Raw genomic sequence first — 23,317 nt, 5'->3', positions numbered from 1 at the left:
TTTTTGATATATTTTTCTCAGTATATTTACAATTCCTGTATCTAATTATAAGATTAGTATATGTATAAATATATATAAGATTATGATAAATGAAGATATAAAAATCTTATTAAATGCGTAAAAAAATCTGATACTAGTTAATTATTTATGAAATGCTCCGATATGTTTTATATTATTGGTCTCATTTTTATTAATATTATTTTAAGAAATCACATTCCAATAGTATTTTCAAATGCAACCATTTTATTTCTATAAATATGTTGTATGCCACGCCTCTGACAGGTGAAACAGGTTACTTGCCAATGGTATAGGAGACAGGTGCATTTTACGTTCAATAGGCGGATTCAGGCAGTATATGAATTAATATGGCATAAATGTGAATATAAGAACAGTATCTTTGAAAATGTCTCATTTTACGTTATGAAATGAAAAAAAAGGATCTTTGTCCAACATATGTACTCGTATGTATAGAAAGATTAAGAGAGTATTTTGTATCATTGCAATCCAAGTTATTGAACTTAATAGATAAAATATGATTGTTCATATCAAATATAATTGAGATAGTAAATGATTGACACATGGGCACACATTACAAATAGCATTATCTAAAGGGCCTCATAATAAAATAATTAAAAGGACATCGAAGTTTATTTAACTTGTCAGATTTGACATGTGCCGACGTTATTAATTAACTACTTGAATTCAAATAAGATATTGATAAAATATCATAATCGTATTCAGTGTAACATGACACCGAGACGATAAATAATTTTAATTCACCATTTGTCAGAAGGATATTATCTATATTTATTTAAGCCATGAGGTTTGACAATTTTAAATTAGAATTGGACAATAGTTCTCAAGCGAAATTCTAAATATTTCGTTTCTTAAAGTATTTGTAGAGTAGCTGTTAGTTTTTCATAAACATTTTTTTTGAAGAAATTTTCAAATATTGTCATGTGGAACAGAGTTGCTTAAAATTTAGAGCTTTAAACAGAATTAATATTTTAATCGATATACAAAAAAATATGCATTAAGTAATTAAAAATATTAATACATATTTAAAAAAGGTTTCAGAATTTTCTATAATTATATATATACTATATATATATTTATTCTATAATAAAATTGCTGTGGGTGGATTCCATGTGCATACCATTTTTATATCTTTATTATGAAAAGCAATATAAAATTAAGCAGGAATATTTTTTATTAGAAAATAATGACTTGATTTGGCTATAACTTGGGTGAAAATTATTTAGTTATTTAATAATAAATGATTTTTGTAATATAATATGAAAAAAGTGCTTAAACATTGATTATCCAGAAATGTAGATGCAGATCTTTTAAAATTGCAGTATCTTGAATGAGTTTATTATTTATCTTAGCCTTATCAAGGTGTCAGTCGTCAGGGCCATTTCAATATAGATCAATATAAATTAAATCAATATAGATGACATCGATATTCTATTTAGAATGTAATATAATATTATCTTAGAAAGTATTGTTTAGTTATATTAGATTTGATTTGTCAAATATTTTACTGATTTCCAGTGAATCTTAATTATCTCTCTGTAGTTTTAAGATAACGCTTATTAATATCTCATTATATTATTATTTTAAGTTTTCCATCGTTTGAAGATGATGTTTTTTCAATCTGTCGTGGAGCAATTTTAAATTTAAAATTCATTAATGCTCATTAAACTTAAAATATAATATGATCAGGTCAATATCATTTTGATAATGGAGTTTTTTTTTTCTAAAATAAAAATATCAAACTTTATTCAAAATAAAATAATCATGAATATAAAATAATTTTCAGTTTTAATATTAGCTCTAGACTAAAACTACATAAAAATTGCATTTCCTGTATTCCACTTGTAGGTAGCATATGTTTATATTGTTCGGCTCCTAGAAATTGTAAACAAATAAAAATATTATTTTTTTTCATGTGAAATAATTAAAAATATGTATTTTTAACTTGTAAACCAGTTTAGGGTTATAAAATGCCGCTCGTAGCTCGGTAAAGAACTACCTTTCGGAAACATGTGTGTTTTATTATCATCTTAAAATTATACGATTGCAAAAAAGCTTTTGTAACGTCTTTTGATCATGAGAAAAATTATAATACTTCAAAATAAAAAGATTAAATGAGCATGAATTTTGAAAATCTATCAGGAAAAATGTTTTTTCACTTACTTTTGGAACTCCCAGTTTATGGTACCGGTGCTCATTCTAATTGACAAATAATTAGTATAAAAAAATCAAAATATTGTAATATTTAAAATAATTTTTTATGGTTGAAAATGTGTGTCATATTCGCAGGCGCCACTACGATTTTGAAGTCTCTGGCCTTGGAACTATAACGATCCGAGTTCAAATTCCCCGTTTTTGCATACTGATATCAAGCAGTCAAGATATCCATTTTTCCACTGTTTTGAATTTAATATGAAAATAGTGGTTTGGAAACACTAATTTAAAAAGTATGTAAAAATCTAATTGCAATTATAAAGTACAACAACTAGGGCGCCTTCTAATTATGGCCATTTATCAATGCAAAAACCCAGTTACTGAATATAATTATTGTTTTTCTAATTCTAATTCTAATTTCCAATCTTAAATTTCATTATCATTTTTCATAAAAAATATGTTTGATTGATAATATTATTGTGTTTTGTTAAGAATACGAATTGAAATAGTTTGGTTTGCACTTGAGAATTACTCCTTGGTGCATATTCTACCCATGTATTGTACAAAACTTTTTTTTTTAATTTTTTGGTATGTATTGCCAAAGAATTTTTTGGCTGTTTCACATATGTCTGCGCATCTATTTAGCGAATGACTGAGTGAATAATGGTTTTCGAAATGATCGTTGCGAAAAAATCGACCCAGGCACTTACAAGTGGAATGGCCAATGGTGGCGATTGATGTACCACAGGCTCTTCGTAATTAAGGATTCTATATGTTCAATTCAGACTTGTTTGTTCGTTATTTTAGGTTGTTCGGAAAATAATTCTTTTTTTTATTTCAAAGATTTGACAAACAGATGAATTTACTTTCTTGGTGTGGTTAAGTGCACTTATTCGCTGCTTTTTATCATAAGTCTTTAGCTTCTTCTTATAACGAGGTGCAGCTTTGGCATAAGATTTGGTGAATAAAAATTTTGCAAACTATCAAGACATTAGGCTTAAACTATTAAATATTACACCTGAAGCTCCTTCACTTCAAAGGGAGAACGCAAAATATTATGAAACAATGTTTATTGTTTACTAAAATGAACATATGATCAGCTTTCAAAACAAATGATTATTTTGCGGATTATGTTTGATGAGGCGTGCCAAAAATGCAATTAAAATCTGTCGAAAAAATAAATAACTTTTTAGCTATCAATATATTTGGTAATCGCAAGTTTGTTTTGAGCCTTTGCGAATTATATTATTAATTTATTTGATCTGTTGATTTCAAAAACAATATGTAAAATTTTAATTGTTTTTTGCCGTATTTTCTCCTTAAAGTAAAAACTTTCTACGAGACTATAAGATGAGGGCTGAATTCATATTCAAAATTCGACAAATGCTTTCAAAGTTATTTCATGTTCACCATGTAATTTGCAAAATAGTGATATAAATATGACACTAAGCAGATGCCTTTTTATTACTTCTGGACATATTGGTAGTTTTATTTTTCATTCTTTTGCTCTTTCCGCAATTGCCTGACAATTGTCACTATCAATTAATTCAAACTTTGTTTTTTATTTTTTTATGTTTCAAGTGTATATACTAATATTACCAATATTATTTTATTTACTATAAAACCTCTGCTAATAGTCGTTTATTTACAAGTTTGCATTGAGGCATTTGTGGGTCGATATTTTAAATTGTATATAAACATTATCTACATCGTAGATAATACAGTATAAATAATCTATTCTATAATTGATCAACATCAAGTAAGCCTTATGATACAATTAAGTTATTTGAATATAAAAAAAATATATTCGTAAAATTCAATAATTTTATCATTTGATCGTGCGGTAAAGTCTCAGCAGCGTAAATAAAATGATTTGAACGGGTAAAATAAAAAACATAAATTTTTATTTATTATTATTATTTTATCAATTTTTCTGTATATTTTTTTCTGTACAATTTCAATTTAAAACACATTTTAGTTAAAATGTACTGACATCTATACAAGAAACCCGTAACATAATACTCTGAAATGCGGATGAAACAGCTTCTTGAATATTAAGGAACAGTTGCACTGTTCGATGGTAGATAGCAGTCCTGGTTAGTAGTTACAAAAATAATTTTAGAGATTTAAAAATCAAAGAAAAAGCATTTAGGATTTTTTTCATTTATGATATATAATAAATTAAATACTTTTTATTTAAAAGCGTGACATAAAAAAAGTTTTCAAGGAAAGAAAATGTAGGTATATCATAGTTTTCCTAAAAAATTGATGTAAAAATATTAGAAAATTATAATTATCATTTTTATATATTTAAATTATATTTTGAATTTAGTGGATAATATAATTATAACATGTAAAAGAGATGATGGCAAATATTATCTAATAAAATTGACCGATATGAGCATTATATTTTCTTTGTTTTTCAAATCAAATGCTAATTTTCAAAATTCACATTTTTTCAATTATTTAATAAATTTGTTATTATAATTCTGCGTTTGGAAACAGCATTTTCATACATTAGTAGTATATAATTTTTTTATAAAATAAAAGGAAATTTGTATAACTAAAGTTATAAAAAATATAACTAATTTAAGCTCTAAAAACTAAATAAGAAACTAATAACCTTCGACGGCCTTATAGAAGTATTTTTAAAATAACTTGCAGTTTAATAACTGTAATAACCAATGTAATATCAATAATTTTAAAGTTTTGTTTATTGTTTTGGTGGCTATATTTGAAATTTTGTATGTTTTAACCTTTAAACATTAAACTGCTCAATCTAATTAATTTACTAATTAGTAAATTTACATTAGATATTTTGAGACATGATATGAGATTATATTTTAGAATGTATTTATTAAAAGTAATCAATAGTTCCACTGAATTTTTATACACAATTTCACCTTTGGAAAAATGAGCATGATCCATGAAATGCTTTTAATATCGGTATTAGTGATATATAATTTCTCCCCTTTTTACTATAAATAATAATTGTAAAAAAGTTGTTAATTATCAGTAAAATTTAAAAACAAGAATTATAATTAATCTTTATATATAATGATTGGAATATTTATGTATATTATTTAAAAATATATTATTTTTAAGATAAACATTACTGAAATATTTAATTAAGAGTAATTAATAATAGTCCTTGTTTAAATAAAAATTCTGAAGAACTCATTCACAACACATACTTTTTATATGTTTGATATCTTTATTGAAATATAAAGAATTTTTCTAGTAGTACGCATAAGATCGTCTGTGTCCATTATTTAACATATCATATTGTATAGTATAATATATGGTATTTATTTTTATTTTTGAATCTTATTCATGAGTTTGTTGGTGAATGAGTTGATCTGGTGATAGTGGGATGATAGTCGAACTATGGTACCTAATGAACCATGACTTTGCAGAATTTCAGTCATTTGCGCCATCGGAATGTTTGTCTCCCGTTTTACGAAGACAGTAGCGTTTCACGATATTTTTTAGATAATGTAGAATTAAATAGCTGCCATTTCATCTATCATTAATTTTTTTAGTGCAAGTAAATATTTACATTAATATTTGTTTTATATCTTTAGCATTCTGATCATTTTGTCATGCCTTACGTATGTTGGAATGAGATTTTTCTGAAACGTTTTCAAGAGAGTTATCATGATATTATTTGTATTGAGCCTTTATTTTTTATAAAGGCGAAAATTGCGGATAACAAAATTTGTTATTACACACAATTTTAATTATATACTGACTTTAAATTGTCGTCATTAACGGTCGATTCGTCCTAAGAATGATTAAATGATTTCGAAGTGCAATTGCTATTTTCTAAAGAAATTCTTATTGGTTATAATTAGACTTGGGCGGCTGGCTGTCACGTACTGCAGTGTCCCTCGAAAGGGTAGAATATTTGTATGAAAAAGTATTTTTTGTTCAAATGCAATACTTTCTATCTTGTGTCACCGATTTTAGATAAATTATACGCCACTGACTATAACTAAATTGTCATGTAAGCGCGGACACATGGTGTCATTGTATTGAGTTTTTTCAAGTGTTATTTTGCATGAGAGTTTGACAGGCGGATGCTATGACGAGTTTCATATCTGTGGCAACGAATAATAGTTACAATTTCTTTATTAAGACTTTTAATAATGCACATTGTATATAAAATATTAATTGATTTGTTCTAGAAATAGGCATAGCTATTTCATAAAAAATGTCCTGTGATCCACTTTTAAAAAGTGCTCTTAGATAATCAATTTTACTCTCAAAATTCTTAATTAAGTAATGTTTTGATTATTTTGATAGCCCGACAATATATATTTATATGAAAGTAATTTTTTAACGCAAAATTACAATCGATACAAACAGTATCGGTAAGTGGTTTGTATTAGACCGAGTAGCAGAATTTATTTAATCTTTCTATGTTCAGTTGAATGTAAGATACATATTATTAAAACATTATCAGTATGATTTAAAATATATAATTTGACTAATTCTACTTAACTTTGAACGTTTTTCTAATTACGCGGAAGTAGATCTGCAATTAAATCTAAATTTATTCGAATTGTGTCATAGGTACTCAGAATGCAGAATCCACATAAAAACTTCAATTTTCATGAAAACATGTTATTTATTTTTATTGCTGGGCACTAGGTATATATCATTTATAGATTTTCTATCAGAAAATTACAATCTTCGTAACTTTTATTTCACAATAAAATAATGCAACAAAATGTCAAAGCAATCATTATGTAAATGTGATTGTTATCTTTTATTCTAAACTGATGTAAATTTTATTAGCTCAAAAGTCATTTTATGCGTTAAATCAATTATTTGTATTGATTTATCTAACATTATTCAATTTTAGTATTTTGTTTATAGTGAAAACATTTTTTTAAATTACATACAAGCCATTTTAGTACATGCTCTGCCGAAGCAAGAACATATGAATTAAATGCTCCCTAATGAATTAAATACTTTGAATATGTTTTGAAATCTATCGAGTTGTATTATATTTTCCGAAGCATTATTAGCATGTGTTCATAACAAAAATTAATAATATATTACACATAATTTTACACAGCAATACGTCAATGTCCAACATTATTAAAATTGTTTCTCATGTCAAGGACTTATAAAATATTTGCTCACTAGACAGAATTTGATTTGTTGAGCATATGTAGAAATGTTGCAACTTGTGAAAATGCGTTTAACATATAGTTTTTAACATAATATAATATTCTACGTGATTTTTTGCTGATATTTGCTTATATTTCCATGATCTTTTCTTTATTTGCGGTTAGCCCTGTTTTTCGCCTTAATCCATTCCACATGTTTCGGAATGGAATTTTTGTCTTCGCACTTTTGGTAGCGTTTAAGCAGATTACTAACTCTGTAATATGTAGTAACAATTCCCATGGCTATTTTTGCCTGATTTTCATTTTCATTATGTTTTTTGTTGATTAGAATAATTTATGCAATTGCATTTAATATGCATGTATATAAGCTTTATTCATTTTATAATGTAAATCTTTCTTGCAACTGCATTCCGAGTTTTTTGCTATGTTGAATGCGAGATGAATTCCTAACTAAAACTAAATTACCTCTGATTTAAGAACGCGATATTGATTGAATTATCACAAAAAACAATATATAAATTCAAATGCTTTCATTTTGAATTTTATTTTGACAATTATTAAAATTGAAGTTTGCTTCTGGATCTTTCTTGGATCTTGGAAGTTTCAAAAATAATTAATTTGAGGAAAAATAATATAATATTGATTTTATTGGTGTCATACAATTTTCATAATCATGTCATATAAGCATATTTTTTCTCGGGTAATTAGTTATATCTACAAAACATTTACATTTTTTATATTTTTCTTGGGTCATTTAGCGACTAATCATCCATTTCCAAGGCGTGTAACCACGTTAACCTGAATTTGTCATATCCACATGGAATCTCAAATTTCCAGGAAATAACGTCAATATAATTGGAAATCAGTATTACCAAAAAAAGCTTTTTTACTATAGAAATCTCCATCTCCTGTAATCCTAAACTTCGTCGCGAGCGTTTCGTAATATTTCAATGTTTCGATCTAAATAAAACTAATATTTATCTAATATTGACATTTTTCGGAGGTAGCCACGATATTTATTTGCTCCCCTTGGCATCGTTGACTGACACTAGGGTTGTTTATCTAGGCGTGCGAATGGGGCAGAATCATTCCAATTTCGGGTGTGCTCTCATTTGCGCCGTCTGGAATATTCGGGGCTTCAGAAACAGCCAGACAGCTTGGCGCCCGTCGCTCTTGATAGAAAAAAATTAGAAAATATTTTTAGGACAATCGTAGGTAAATAGTGAGCAGACATATTTATATGCTTCATCACCTCAAATAATTATTGGACATGTCTATTAATTTTGAAGATATAATGATAACATTTATTGATGATAACATGCTTTGAAAATGTCGAATTTGAAGATGAATATGATATATTTGATTACTTTATTTGAACTGCAATTAGAGCTAACAGCTAACTTTCTTTTAGCTGTTGTGTTGTACTGAACCACCTAGCTATGAGGCGGCAAAATAATGGCTGTTCTTTTATAGTGTTTATTTTAACTTCTATAAGCTAATTTAATTTCACATGAAAATTTTATATAAACCTAATTGACTAGTGTGATGAAGTTGTCTTGACAATAAAGTAAATAAAAACAAACATCACATATTGTACTTCCATACGATATATACAAAATTGGTTCAAATATAACATTATAAATCAATATCACAATTTAAATTCAAATAGAAAAGAAAACAAAAAGATAAATTTAATAACACCGTTTAGTCTATTTCAAATGCATGATTCAAGTTATTACTTTTATTTATATAATAAATATTTCATAAAAAATATAATAAATTAAAACATTTTTTAAAAGTGAGATTCGTTGCAAATAAAGTCTTTGTCACATATCCAGAGTAATTTTGATTCGGCATACATTTTGGATAATTTTATTTAGGACATCAGCAATTACTACGTTTTTATATTTATAATCTAATATTTTATATAAAAGTATAATGTATAGTCTTTTTTAAGTGAAAAAATTAAGCTCAGTGTGAATTATACCGTCATCATACCGTATTATTATTATTGAATAGTGTTATATTATTATCATCTACGTCGTGCACATATTTTAATGACTTTCTATTTGTTAATATACTTCTAAATTCAATAATATTTAATAAATGATTTTGTATGCTCTGGAATATTGTCTGCGGTGTTTAAATAATTAAGTTGTAGTTTTTTTTTATTATGATTGGAATATATAGGAAAAGGATATAGGAATTTTTGGAGTTAAATAAATATATATTGGCATTGGTAGGAGCTTTCGCGGAGCTTTTTTATGAATGCCTCCAGTATTTCTATCTAGCGCTCAAGATAGTATTCTATAAATGTCTTGAACATTTTTTAATTATAATGCAATAAATTATGCACAGACATTAATAACATTGTTTGCAGAGGATATAGTTCAATTATGAATATAAAAGTTTGCATAAATTATAATCAAAGGATGCACAATCTTGAAGAAGCTTTCATTGTTATCTAATTAAAATTTTACAGAAATTTAAGAGATCGTGAACAAAAGATGTTTTTCAAGGTATAATTGCATCTTGTAGTTTTGGGAACATTCATTAACATACCCATAATTGCTTGCTTAAAATACTTTATGTTTGACAGATTGTAAAATCGAAGCAACTTATTTCATCTTACGATAACCAAGTGGTAAGAGAAAAAGCGTATAGGGAATGGATTAGGCATTTGCAATTTATTATCACCAGATTTTTCCTTTCTATGGTGTAAGTATTTCTTCTTCACCAATTATTTTTGCATATCAATATCGAATCCAATAATGCTGACACTGAATGTATGATGACTTCTCGGCGTATATACAATTTTGTGTCATTCTCCAATCTATAAAGTTAGTTTCCTCCAGCGAATGTTTTGATAGGAAACGTTGCTCTTCTCGTACAGGAAACGAAATGTCCGCACCGCTTTGAAGTCACTCACGAGTTGCTCGCATCAGTATCGAAACTACGATTTTTTCTCATTTTTTACGCGGTTATATTGAATAAACATTGAACAAAATCGTTGAATATTTATAAAAAAGTAACATATGCGCGGATATACAATGAAACATACATATATTTTTCCAATTTAATGAATTGTTTAGTGTGCTAGTTCTTTTATATTTTGTTTCGAATATATTTGTGAATGAAAACTTTAATACAACTTCATTAATATATGTGTTACATTTGCTTGAATTAATTACTTTGAATTAATAAATGATTAATTTTTGCATAGCTGTGCTAAACTATTTCTAGAAAGCTTCTATTATGTCTTATTATACATTAAAATATTGAAAAATCAATACAATAAATATAGACAGGTATCGCTTCTTTACATAAGAATTTACATAAAAAGAAATAATAAGAAATGATCATTAAATAGCCGTCGACCCACCATTTAGAATTATGTATCACATCAAATTATTTCAAAGTTTGAATTAGGCAATCTTTATATAGACTTTGAAAACTTTTGATTTGTATTCGAAAAAATAAAATATACCCATTTTCATAAAGTTCAATATAAATAACATGCTTTCAAAAAACATTTTTGCTTCTATTTGGATTTATTATTCAGAGCCTAAATCCCATTATACCTAATATGCAGTATTTATTTTACATTAAATAAAAATATTGTGGTTTTCTCCAAATTATAACTAACCAACGACCATTTGTTAAGGAAGTTATTCTACCCGGTCGTTTTTTGTGATGCAATTGTAAATGTGAAACAAATGTTTTCCATCCCCATTTTTTTTGGGTAAAAACTTAGGATGTTTATATATTGCTAATTCCAGTTGTTATTTTTTAAACTTTGGTCAAATTTGAAGCATAACTTTTGAGTAAATAGCACAATGGGTGGCATGTTCCTATTTGCATATTTAAAAACAAATTTTATTTTTGTAACACCATAATAATAAATAATATAGTAAAAAGAAATAAACAGTTGATATTTTGCTTTTCTTGAAACCAAATAGTTTTTGATCTTTTCTCATTTTTGAAAAGTTTTGTAAAAATTTATAAATTCCAAAATTAGTAGGTATATGTGATAATTTCTCCGCATAATATTAAGAGAAATTCTTAATATCGTCAGAGAATCATCATAGAAAAACTAGTGCTATTTTTGCGTTTCGGTGCTGATAGTACATAGCCGTAATTTTTAATAAAAACTTGATTATATATTTTAAAACTGGTAAAAATATAATTTTTGATACATATTGAACAACTACAATAAGTGTTGAGTTCAAATGAAAATAAACGTGCATTTGAAGTTTTCCTCTTTTAAAACCTTATTTATAGCCGAAACTTAATTACCTATTTAAAGATTTTACTGCAAATTTTTATGGCGTATTTTTGCACGTTGGAATATCCGATATCAAAGTTAAAATAATACTTTCTTACACATCAAAGGTGCTAACAAGCACACGATTCTACTTGGATTGAACTAGCTAATATTTATTTATTCAATGATTTGCCGACTTCGGGAGCTTTAGGTAGAGAACGTTGAATAGACGGAGAGCATGATTATTTAGCGAAGAAATTATAGATTTAAATTTTTTTTTAGAATTTCTTCAAAAATCATAGATGATTTTTTAAAATTTTTAGTGTATCATGAAATGTTATTATTTTTATGTAATATTATTCAAAATTGTATATAGCTTGATAAATACTAAGCTCAATATATTAATTGTCATCTAACATCATAATTAATTTAGATGAGATTTATAAAACATCGAATAGATGGGGTAACATATCAGCATAAGAAATGTATTAGATGAATATCTGGTTTCTATTTCCACAAAATGAACTTTAATATGAAACTAGAAATATGAAAAGAACTGAAATTTGCACTTTACTATAAATTTTGCAATTATATTTTACTGTCTTTACGATTTTTTTGTTTTATGGGTCTTCATCGTGGATTATTGCTATAAAATTTCAATCAGAAGTTCTTCAATTATTCTTGGATACACTGATGTCAACCAGTAATGATATCAGATTTACCTTGGAAATATGGATAGCAATAACTTTCTAAGTAAAAATAGATTTTTTTGCGTTTCTGCGTCAATAAAGTACTCCAAAAATGTAATAACAAAACAGAGAATAATATAATAATAATAATTTAATTAAAAAGAGACAGGCAAACCGATGCATTGCTTTCTGTAAAAAAGACATAGTTAAGTGAAATCATCACATCATTATAGAACATTTAAGTTTTGACCTCTGATCAAATAAAAGGCCAAAAAACAGAATTTGGTGACTAGCGAAATTACGGAAGCAATCTATAGGCTACTCGTTACAGATTCGACATGGCCATGTACGATAAATTTTTGCATTGTACTTCTAACTGAGAAACAATTTAGATTTATCCTCATATTTATACTTTTCTGGTGTTAATTCATTTGTAATTATTTTACATGATATAATTTATCCTGATATTTTGCTTACTCCATCCCGCCGACTCCCGCTTCTGCTGTCGCTCCGTTCGCAAAGCGGCCGCGTTGTTGTTTCAATAAAGCGATATATTTAAAAAATAAACAATTCCTATTATCATAATACTATCTAGTTTGTACGAAAGCGTGTAATACAAGCACACATCAGCGTTGTTATTACACGAGTTAATATGTATTAATTATAACAATATTTTCTAAATAAATACGTAACGTGAATCCGGCTACTACTGAAAACATTTCAATTGTAATTTACTCCACGGATTGGTTTTCGAATAATAAACATTTGTAGAAAAGTATTGTTTGCCTTTGTGTTTTTTGAGGACGAAAAAGGGCCACGGAACATAGTCGCGTGAAACGGATTAGCAACTGTATAAGTTTACACATGGCATCTTGAATAAACAGAGCAGAAATGCGTCTGGAAACAAATGAAGAAAGATTGACTTTCCTCAGTCAGGGATGGTAAAATAGATTCAGCATAACGAAGAATTTGATTAGAAATTTTTTAAAGTGAAACTAAAAAAATTGAACTATTGGTATACGGTATTTAACCGTAAAGTTTATTTTACAAGTGACGAATCAATACAACTATACATCTTTTCAACCATTAAAATTTCAAACTTATAAAGATAAATTAATTATTAAAATATTTATAAAATAAACAGTATTACATTAGGACAGAGCGGAGCTTAAATTTCCGCGCGTCAAAAGATCCACCACCTATGTCTCAAAATCAAGTAAAATTAAGAATATTTGAAAGAAAAGGGAAAATACCATCACCCATCACCTTGATTAACTGCTCAAACTCAAACTGGACCTTCGTGCCTCGTCCTACCCTATTTTATATGCAATTCAAATTAAGTTCTGCTTTTCTCAAATCTAACAAATTCTTGATATTATCTATACGAATTGAATTTATTTTTCTTTCAAATTTGTAGAAAATAATTTACTATACATTTAATAGATAATGGATTGAAATTAAATATCTAACTACTACCTTCTACCAATAACTTTTTTTTTATATATAGATTTTGTGAGAAATATATATTGGCTGAGTTGTTTGCAACAGTAAATATAAAAGAATTAACTTTCTGTCATTGATTTGCAAGCCCTGATAGAAATTCAATATGATTAAAATGGTCATATATGGTTTCTAGGTCGTTTTTCATTTGAGTGTGGGTCTAAGAAAACAAACTTAAAATTTGAAAATATTTACACAAAAATAAAATAAATAGACCAAAACCAATTGTTCTAACGAATGAGAATTATGTTTCCTTTATTCTCCAGATGAAAGAATAAAATTAAGTATATTAAGAATTTTGAGTAATAGTGCTGACAACCCGAATAATACTACACTGTTAGGTTCATTTGTGGTCCTAAATATATATATTTATATCTAATTAAATTTAAACATTAAAAACTAATTAGAATTTATTTTGCATCTAATTACATCCAATTCATTTTGATCACAATGATTATGAATATTTTTTTATTTCATCATTGTTTTAATTAGTAAATATTGAACTTAATAAGTTAAATATAGAAACAACAACTAATGTTTGGAAATTCCATGTTAAGCCGATTTCCATATCTTATCCCATGGTGCTACTAAATCTCACGAAACGTCAAAAAACCACTTGTGAAATAATTTTAAAATAAAACGTCAACTTCCCGAGATTATTAACACCTTTGACAATGGCCACATAATGCGATAATATTTTAATACCAGAAATACCCGTAGATCCAAAAAGAGCAGCATATAATTTTTGCTAAAATGTTGGAAATTTTCTCCATCACTATTGGCTTCGAGAATAATGGTTTATCAGCAATAAGGTTAAGCGAGAGTCAATTTTGTGGATTAATTTTTGGTCAGATTAATGGTTTAACTTTAACACCTGCTGAGCCGAAAAGTCACAAGGTAGCGGTTTGAATCACAATGAGGTGTTTAAAGGATTAAGACGTTAATGCGGACGAAACACCCGAAAAAGTGGCACAGGCGACAGATTTAATAAGAATGACGGGTTGTGACATTTAAATGAAAGAAAACAGTGCATGTTTTGGAAAAAATGTATTAAATATATAAATATTACGGAATGGGCTTAAGAATAAGATCGTGAGCTTTGAACGATTTTGCAGATCTGACAGATTGCGTGGAAGGCACGATTTCTATGATTTGGGAATTCTATTTGTTCGAGATTATGATAATTTTGATTTTTAAATTATTTTAAATAATTTTTTATTATTGAACATTATTGAATATTTTCTTATTTTATTGAATATTTTCTTATTTTTTTAACTAACAAATAAAATAATAAAAATATACTTAAAGTCTTATTAAATGATTCTTCATTAAATTTTCACAAAAGAAAATAAATTTATTGGAATATTTAATAAACATAATTTAAAATAAAATTAGCAACATCATACTAAAATGTTCTGCTTAACATTCAACAAATACATAAAATTTATTTTAGATCTTTTGTGCAATAGCATTTACCAATTTATAGGATACTTTCCTAAGAGCTTTTATTAAAATTTAGATTCCAATAAGACACAATTGATAAAGCATTAAAATCGAAATCGAATCGAAAAATATATTTTAATGTAACATTAAGCGCCAAAATTGATTTTTTTTTACTTGTAGTTAATTTGTGTTACAATATAGTATCTCAATTAGCTAGCTATTTTCTTTGCACTACACATAGTTCAATCTAAAAATAGGTTAATCAATTATGTGAAAATAATAGAAATTTTTTTGGGTTTTACATAATATGAGACAATGTGCAGATATTTGTAAAGAAGTTTTGATATATGATTATAATTTACTAAACATTCTATAAAATTGGGGTTCGCATATATTACAACTTTGTTATATATGCTATGTTTCGTTTCAATTTCGATTTTATGATTACTTCGAATAAAAGTTATACTCTATTCTACACATTTTCAAGATGTAACTAATAAGCATTTCTTCTAATATTCGAAGAATGTTGTTAAATCTTATGATAATTTTTTGATAATTGAATATAATATAATTGTTTAAAAAACATTTTTTTATTAGCGTCTCAGGGCTTGAATATAATAAAAAAGGGGCTATAAATAAATAAGTCCAAGCTCCTGGAATTAAAATTCAGTATAAATAAATAACAACTTTTAATTACCATTGGCTCATTTTTTTCAGTGTTTATGAATATTTGATAATGATATAAAATGTATTTTAAGAAAAAGTCTAGTCACAATGGTTATTGCACGAAGTAGCCAGATACAAATTATCCATGATAGGAGTGTCAGTTGCTGGTACTATAAAATTGTTCATGAATATAATCAACTTATGTGTTGCTTCAACCATTAGAAAAACTCTAATAAAAAATAACCGAGAGCAAAAAATTCAAAAGCGTTATCGAAATGTAAATAACAGCGATTTAATTTACATATTTCATGTATGAGCTAAAGAAGCTGTTCAAGAATTGGATACACCTCAAGTACGAGTCGGAGCTGAATAAATTTCATTCCTCTTTGTTAATTCTGAATCTTCTGAGGCACTTGTAGGGCTGCATTTTTTCATTCAATGATCGCAGCCATTGTAGCGTGCATGACTTGACAGAATTCGTTTCGAATATTATTAAACATTGGGGAATATTGAATTATTCAGATATGTGACATGCGAAGACATCAAGACTTTTATTTTATTTATGTTACACGCGAATTTAAAATTATTTTATGGGTTCCGTACCGGAGGTTTCGGAATTTGGTTTACGCCTCGCTCACAAGCAATCAGTTGTTCCTTAATTAATAAATACATTCATTATTTACAAATAAAATGTAGGATATTTACTCTTATATAAAATGTTTTATACATTCAAACAACTCGGCAGAATTAATTCTTAAAATTTGAAATAAAATTGCTCGTAAACTAGAACTAGTATCAACAAGATACCTAAATTTTACGTTGAACACCTCGAAAATCGCACTTTTCACAAGGGAGCCGCATAAAAAATTGTCATTTTTTAAAAAGTAGAAAATTTGATAAAATTACAATTAATTTTACAAAGGCTATCTCTAATTAACTAAGTCTGATATTGGCGAATGGACTGCTGTTTATAATTTTGTTTTGTAAAATTCCAATCAAATAATTTCTCATATTTTTTTTCTAGAAATAATTCATTATCGGGTTTATAAAATGGCGTCGTTCCATATATAATGCCTTCCCGTAATAAAAACACCCTTTGGCGTTTCCGTCGGAAGTTGCAGCGACCCTTATACGATTTATTCATTTCATGATATGGAAAGGACCCTTGTGTATATTTTGCAACCAATTTTGTACAATTCCAAACCATTTTAGTTTATTATTGAAATTGTCAATGATGAATAAATAATTTTTGCTGAGCGTGCAGTATGAAAAATTGTATTTGTGAGTTAAAAAAGCTGGAAAATTTAAAAACTATTATTTAACTCTATAGGAAAATTATAGTTGAGATTTCAATTGATGAGAAGCATTTGTATTATATTAAAAATGTTATAATTAATCAAAGAAGATAAATTTGTATAGCCAGAAAATTTACTGCTTATTTATTAAAATTCTACTAATTATTATAAAAAAGAAAAGATAAAGAAATTATTTTAACAAGATTTTTTTGTGAATCACGAAAACAAAAAAGGAATGCAATTTATATAATTCTTATTTCAATTATTCATAAACACTAGAAAAAAAAATCAGCCAATGTTATTTAAATGTTGTTAATTATTTATACTGAATTTCAATTCCACCAGCTTGAAACACTTTTTATTGGCACTTTTTATATTCATGCCCCGAAATGCTAATCAAAAATGTTGAATAAATCATAATTATTAAACAAATTATTGGCATTTAACAAAATTGTTCGATTATCAGAAGTTAAGTAGTTACATCTTGAAAAATGTGAATTGTGATAGGTTTGAAACATATTGTTTATAAAAAATTAGAAGGCAGAATTTAGCTAAAAGTTTATTTTTATTATGTAATATGAAAATGACTTCTTGATTTCAGCATTTATTATATTCATTTTAATGAAATTAATCGTGTAATATAACGTACTTTTAGTATAGCCGGATTGAGAAAGTATCATATGATTTTTCCCATGTTAATACAGAAAATTAAGGTAAAGCCTTAATTGAGGTAAAGGGTATGAAAAAGCACTGTGGTACGTGGTACGTGTGGATCATGCGAATGTACTAATAGTAAATGGCCCATTAATAATGATAATATGTCAGTATGTACATACATATGTATTTTCACACACATACACACACACACTCATATATATATATATATATGTATATATATATATATATATATATATATATATATGTATAATATGAGATAGCTAGTAAATCATTGGCGCACCGAAGGGGGTTGGTGGAATCGCCATGGCAACGGCGAAACACATATGTGACATTGATTTTCAGCCATGCATGAAATCAAAGGGATGGGGGCGAGCGCTATCCGGAATAAACCGATAGATTTCTTTACATGAAAATGGCCACTTCCAATTAAGTTATACATTCGTAAATATAAAATCGATCTTCTGCAAAATCTTGATACATAATATAGCACAAGCCTATCTACTTTTATAATTTACATTGATTATGGATTCAATTACCAGTAACATTATTTTGCACAGCATTGATTTCCTTATAAAACCTACCACAGTCAACTTCCCTGATTAAAGTTTCGATTCATTTCAGCACCTTTAATGAAACCGTGATTATAAATTGATTTGTTAATTTTTATCAAATATTTCAAAAGTTAGAATAATTTATAAAGTACTACTAGTGATGTTAAATTTCTAATATAGATTTATACCTTTAGTTTTATCCAAAAGTTCTTCAAATATGTAATCGCTCTACAACATCTCATTGATCCATTTTTTTATTATTACTTCATTATACTATTGTAATTCCTGGTTATTACTTTCTACTTTTTTAATTTTTTTTCTCATTACACCTTTTGAAAATTAATGTGATTTTAAAAATACTTATGTTAAAGATTTATAATTTTTCTCTATTATTACTTTAAAATTCAGAACTCATGTTGTATCTATAACAATAATATAACCAATTAACGGTTAAGTTAATCATAAGTAATCAAAAGTGTTTACTTCAGTAAGTTATATAACAAATCGAACATTTAATATTTTCAATTTTTGTATTTTCAACATATGATCATTTTTTGCCAATAGGAATACTCCAATGAAATATTTTATTTTGTGTATTTTTTATGAAATTGCTGATAATTATTAGTAGTACTAGTTACAATACGGTAACTTTTGATGAAAAATTTTCAAAATTATGAGACTGTTTCTTTATCGATCATCTTTATGCAAGAAAAATGGTTTTAGTGAATATCAATGAGTCAAAAATAAAGTATTAAAATCAGTTCAATTTTTTTATATTGATATGAATATACTATCATATTTATAATTATATAGATACAAATATCTAGCAAAAGTATTTAATAAATCCTTTAATAATCAATCATCTGCCTCGTTAACCGAACACGTATTCTCTCCAAACGTAGCTCGCTTAATCCAATTGTATTGATACAAATTGTGTTAAATCATCGCGTATGAAAATATATTTAAATTCAAATTCTTCATTTTCAATAATTACCACAAACCAATTTCGAACGCTCAGCTCAAATAGACCTGTAACGTTTGCATTTATTCTTTTCTGGTCGTGTCAGGGCACAGAATTAAGAGATTTGATACTTTGAATGAAAAACGCTAGACTCATGTTATATTATGTAGGTTTTGATGTCTCCTTTATGTCCATTGTGGAAGCTGCAGGTTGTTGGTTAATGGTTAGTTCGAGTTAAATGTTGAAATGTTGAAATTCAGTCGTCAGCACTTGATTGATGACCGAATGGGCTACGATGATCTGAATGGCATATTTGTGTTTGTTTATTTCTGTTTTGTCACGGATTAGTTTGAATGTTTGTTTGCATGTGTTTGAGATCATTTGATTACTATAATTATTTTGCAAATATTTTTAATTGTTTAAAGATTTTTCTTATAATATTACTAAAGAAATTGAATGTTTTGGATCTTTTTTGGACAACCATTGGATTTGATATAGAATATTTTACAATTAATAATATTGTCGTTTATGGTTATTGAGTTACTTGTTTTATTCGTTGTTGCTTATATAATAAATTAAATGTTATATGCATTATATTACATAATTCGAGATATGAAAAAAAGAAACTTACCAAGATTACCAAGAATAGGTGCCAAGGTTTTCTCGATTGATCTGTTACGAAGTGAACAGTCTGCGTACTAAATTTCGGGACATCTCGACCTAAAATGAGTGAAATGTTACAAGTACATTTGTGATGTGAAAAAATTCTTCGAATTTATATTTGAATTATTAAACTCAAGAATGATGAATTTAACACGTTTATATTTAGTTAGAGTATTTGTTCTCACGTTTAATTTGTAACTTATTTATAATATTTTCTTCACTAAATACTTTAATCCATCTTCTTATGATAAATATAGTTATACCCAGATATGTTATTTTGTCACAATCGAGATTAAATTATTGTCTGAATTAATTGAATTAATATCTGATCAGGAATCCCAATATTTGGGTGTTTATTTCAATTAAAAAAGTATTTAGTTTTGTTTTTACAAAATGATGCTAATCTCAAATGCTTGATTTTTTATTCAAATTTTTATATACTAGATTATAATAAGTATAAAATAATATTTTCAGTATATCAACTAACTGGTGAAGATAAAAAACGAAGCTTCTAAAATCTTAAAATCCTTTTATACGTTAAATAAAATGAGTGTAGAATGTAGATAATGCGTTTAAAATGCGCAAAAATAATAAATTTAATGAGTTTTTAATTAATTAATTCAGAAAACTGTCTTTCATTTCTCTCTCTCTTTGATAAATTTTTATGTGACAATTTTTTTTACTAGTTTTGTTACATTTAGAGAACATTGTTAAAATAAACTACAAGTGTATTTGTTACAAGTCTAGTAGTGTAAAATTTGGTAAATTATGTTACGTATCTATACTTGCTGATTTCTAAAACGACATTAATATTTTCAATATTGGAATACACACCACTAGATCAGGCTTACATTTCGATACAGGAAATTATGCATTCAATTCAAATTGAACGGCGGAGGTTGAAGTGGTACTCGACGGAACTGCCGAGGCACTTCACTAATAATTCTCCGACTTGTCTTCTTCTTCAGAGATATTTTATAGGTTTGTTCGATGACTTTGACAATTCGAGTTTCGATTAAATTACTTTCTTAGAAAGTAATTTCGAAGGGTACTGTTAATTCATAAAGTCAGGACGATAAGAGCCCTTCGATTGAAATTATTGCTACTGGGATGGATAAGGTATAAAACATAAGTGCGAAAAGATAAATACTGATGATCTCAATTTGTTTAAGGATGATAAAATATTTATCATTTATCTATTGATGTTATTTGAAGCAAAATAAAATATTTTTTGAGAAGAGAAGGAGGTCTTTGGTTCAAAAAATAAAAAATTATCTACATGTAAAATTTGTTTGCAAAATTATAAATTTATTAAGAAATCTAATTTTTGTTTTAAACTAATAGTGTCTCTAGTATTCTGCTAAGGTAGCTGGTTTTCATCTCTATGGTTCACATTTTTACCGATTGTATAATATCTGAACTATTCGGAAACCTTAACAAAGTCACATTGGATACAGATTTGCACTTAGGATCAGTCTTGATTTTACCACTTTAAATTTTACACTCCAGACCGCATGGCACCGCCGAGGGCGTGGTTCCGAATCCGCCCAGGAAGTGCTCATCAGATTGTTTTCCGGTGGTTTTGGGTTTTAGGTTTTTGGGTTTAGCTCGTGTGCGCTATTTCGCCTGATCGTGATTCCCTGCACGTGACTGAACGGCTATTAATATTAATGTTGTTTGGGAACGGTTTTACTAATGAGGCTTAGCGACGGTTTAAGTGATAGACGAATAATAAATTTGATGACAGGGATACGAGAATCCAGGAAGTTTTTATATTTTAATGTTATTGTTATTAGTTTGATTTTTTGTACAAGAATATATCTCAAGATGACGTTTGATTGTGAACGAGCAATTTTATTTGCGGACGACTTTCAAAAACTATGTAGGTACGCCATATATAACACGATGATCTCGATTTATACACTTTTATATAGGGTAGAGCGGCGCTAAAAGGTCCACAGGTAAAAAGTTTAAAATTTTTTTAACAATATTTGAAAGTAAAGGGAAAAAGGTGTTCAACCAGCCATCACCTTTTTATTTCTTTCTTATTCTTACGACGTTGCTATCGGGAGATAAACGGCAATGTTTGAAAATCCATAAAAAAAGTATTTTCTTTCGTTGGTTTGAGCACTTTTGTTTAGTTTACGAGACCTTAATATAATTTTTAAGTATACGTCATTTAATATTTTTTAACAATATTTGAAAGCAGAGGTGTTTTTCTATCAGCCATCACCTTTTCATTTCTTTCTTATTGATTGATTGATTTCAAAACTCTTTATTTATCTTAGATTTGTTTACATATTACAATAGTTGTATGTTACATGTGATATTTTTAATTGTACACCTGCTTGCGGCATTATTACAATCTATTATGAGAATTCTATATATGTACTTAGGTCTATTTGCTTAAGTTGATGCACTTATTTGGGTTAGTATGAAATGAGCTTAAAAACATACTTCATTGAGTTAGTATTTCTTAAACCTAGTTAACAAATTATGTACACTCCTAAAACTAAATAGAATAAAATGATGTATATTTGAATAAAATTTTAACTTGCTTGTGCTATATTTGATATATTCTTAATAGTTATTTATTTCTTATTCTTACGACGTTGCTATCGGGAGATAAACGGCAATGTTTGAAAATCCATAACAATAGTATTTACTTTCGTTAGTTTGAGCACTTTCGTTTAGTTTACGAGACCTTAATATAATTTTTAAGTATACGTCATTCAATATTATTTACCGCAAAAGTGTAAACAATAAAAAATAGTAAATAAAAAAGTAAGTTAATGAAAGCAATTTTACAAGAGATAAGTTTAATAAATCGTTATTTCAACTCTACTGGTGATTCTGTATTCCTGACGTACCAGATCCAGGTTATATACAGTGTTATCTCTGTAAAAAATGTACTAATGAAATTTATAGTTTGTATTGGTTGAAAAATGCTATTATTTCATAAAATCAATTTCAAATTAAAAACAAGACATTAAACTCGATTGCCTCTTGGCCGTTCCATTTTACCCCGCATATGAAGTGTTTCTGAAAAACAGCAAAAAAGCACATTTAAGCACAATGATGAGTTCCAATGATGAGAAATTCCAATTGTGTATTTGACATTATTTAAATAGCTAACATTTTATTATTGACCTTTCTTTATTGAGCTGGTGGTTGTTGTTAATAAATGTAAGACCAGGGAAGTCTTTCATTGCACAAAAGCGAGCAACATAGAACATTAGGACATCCTCACCGTCTATTGTGGATAAATTAGTATTATTT

This window comes from Ctenocephalides felis, unplaced genomic scaffold, assembly GCF_003426905.1.
Source record: "Ctenocephalides felis isolate EL2017-DRISC unplaced genomic scaffold, ASM342690v1 CF-g0.4_SCAFFOLD_03571, whole genome shotgun sequence".
NCBI lineage: Eukaryota > Metazoa > Arthropoda > Insecta > Siphonaptera > Pulicidae > Ctenocephalides > Ctenocephalides felis.
Note: the sequence above shows the minus strand (reverse complement) of the source record.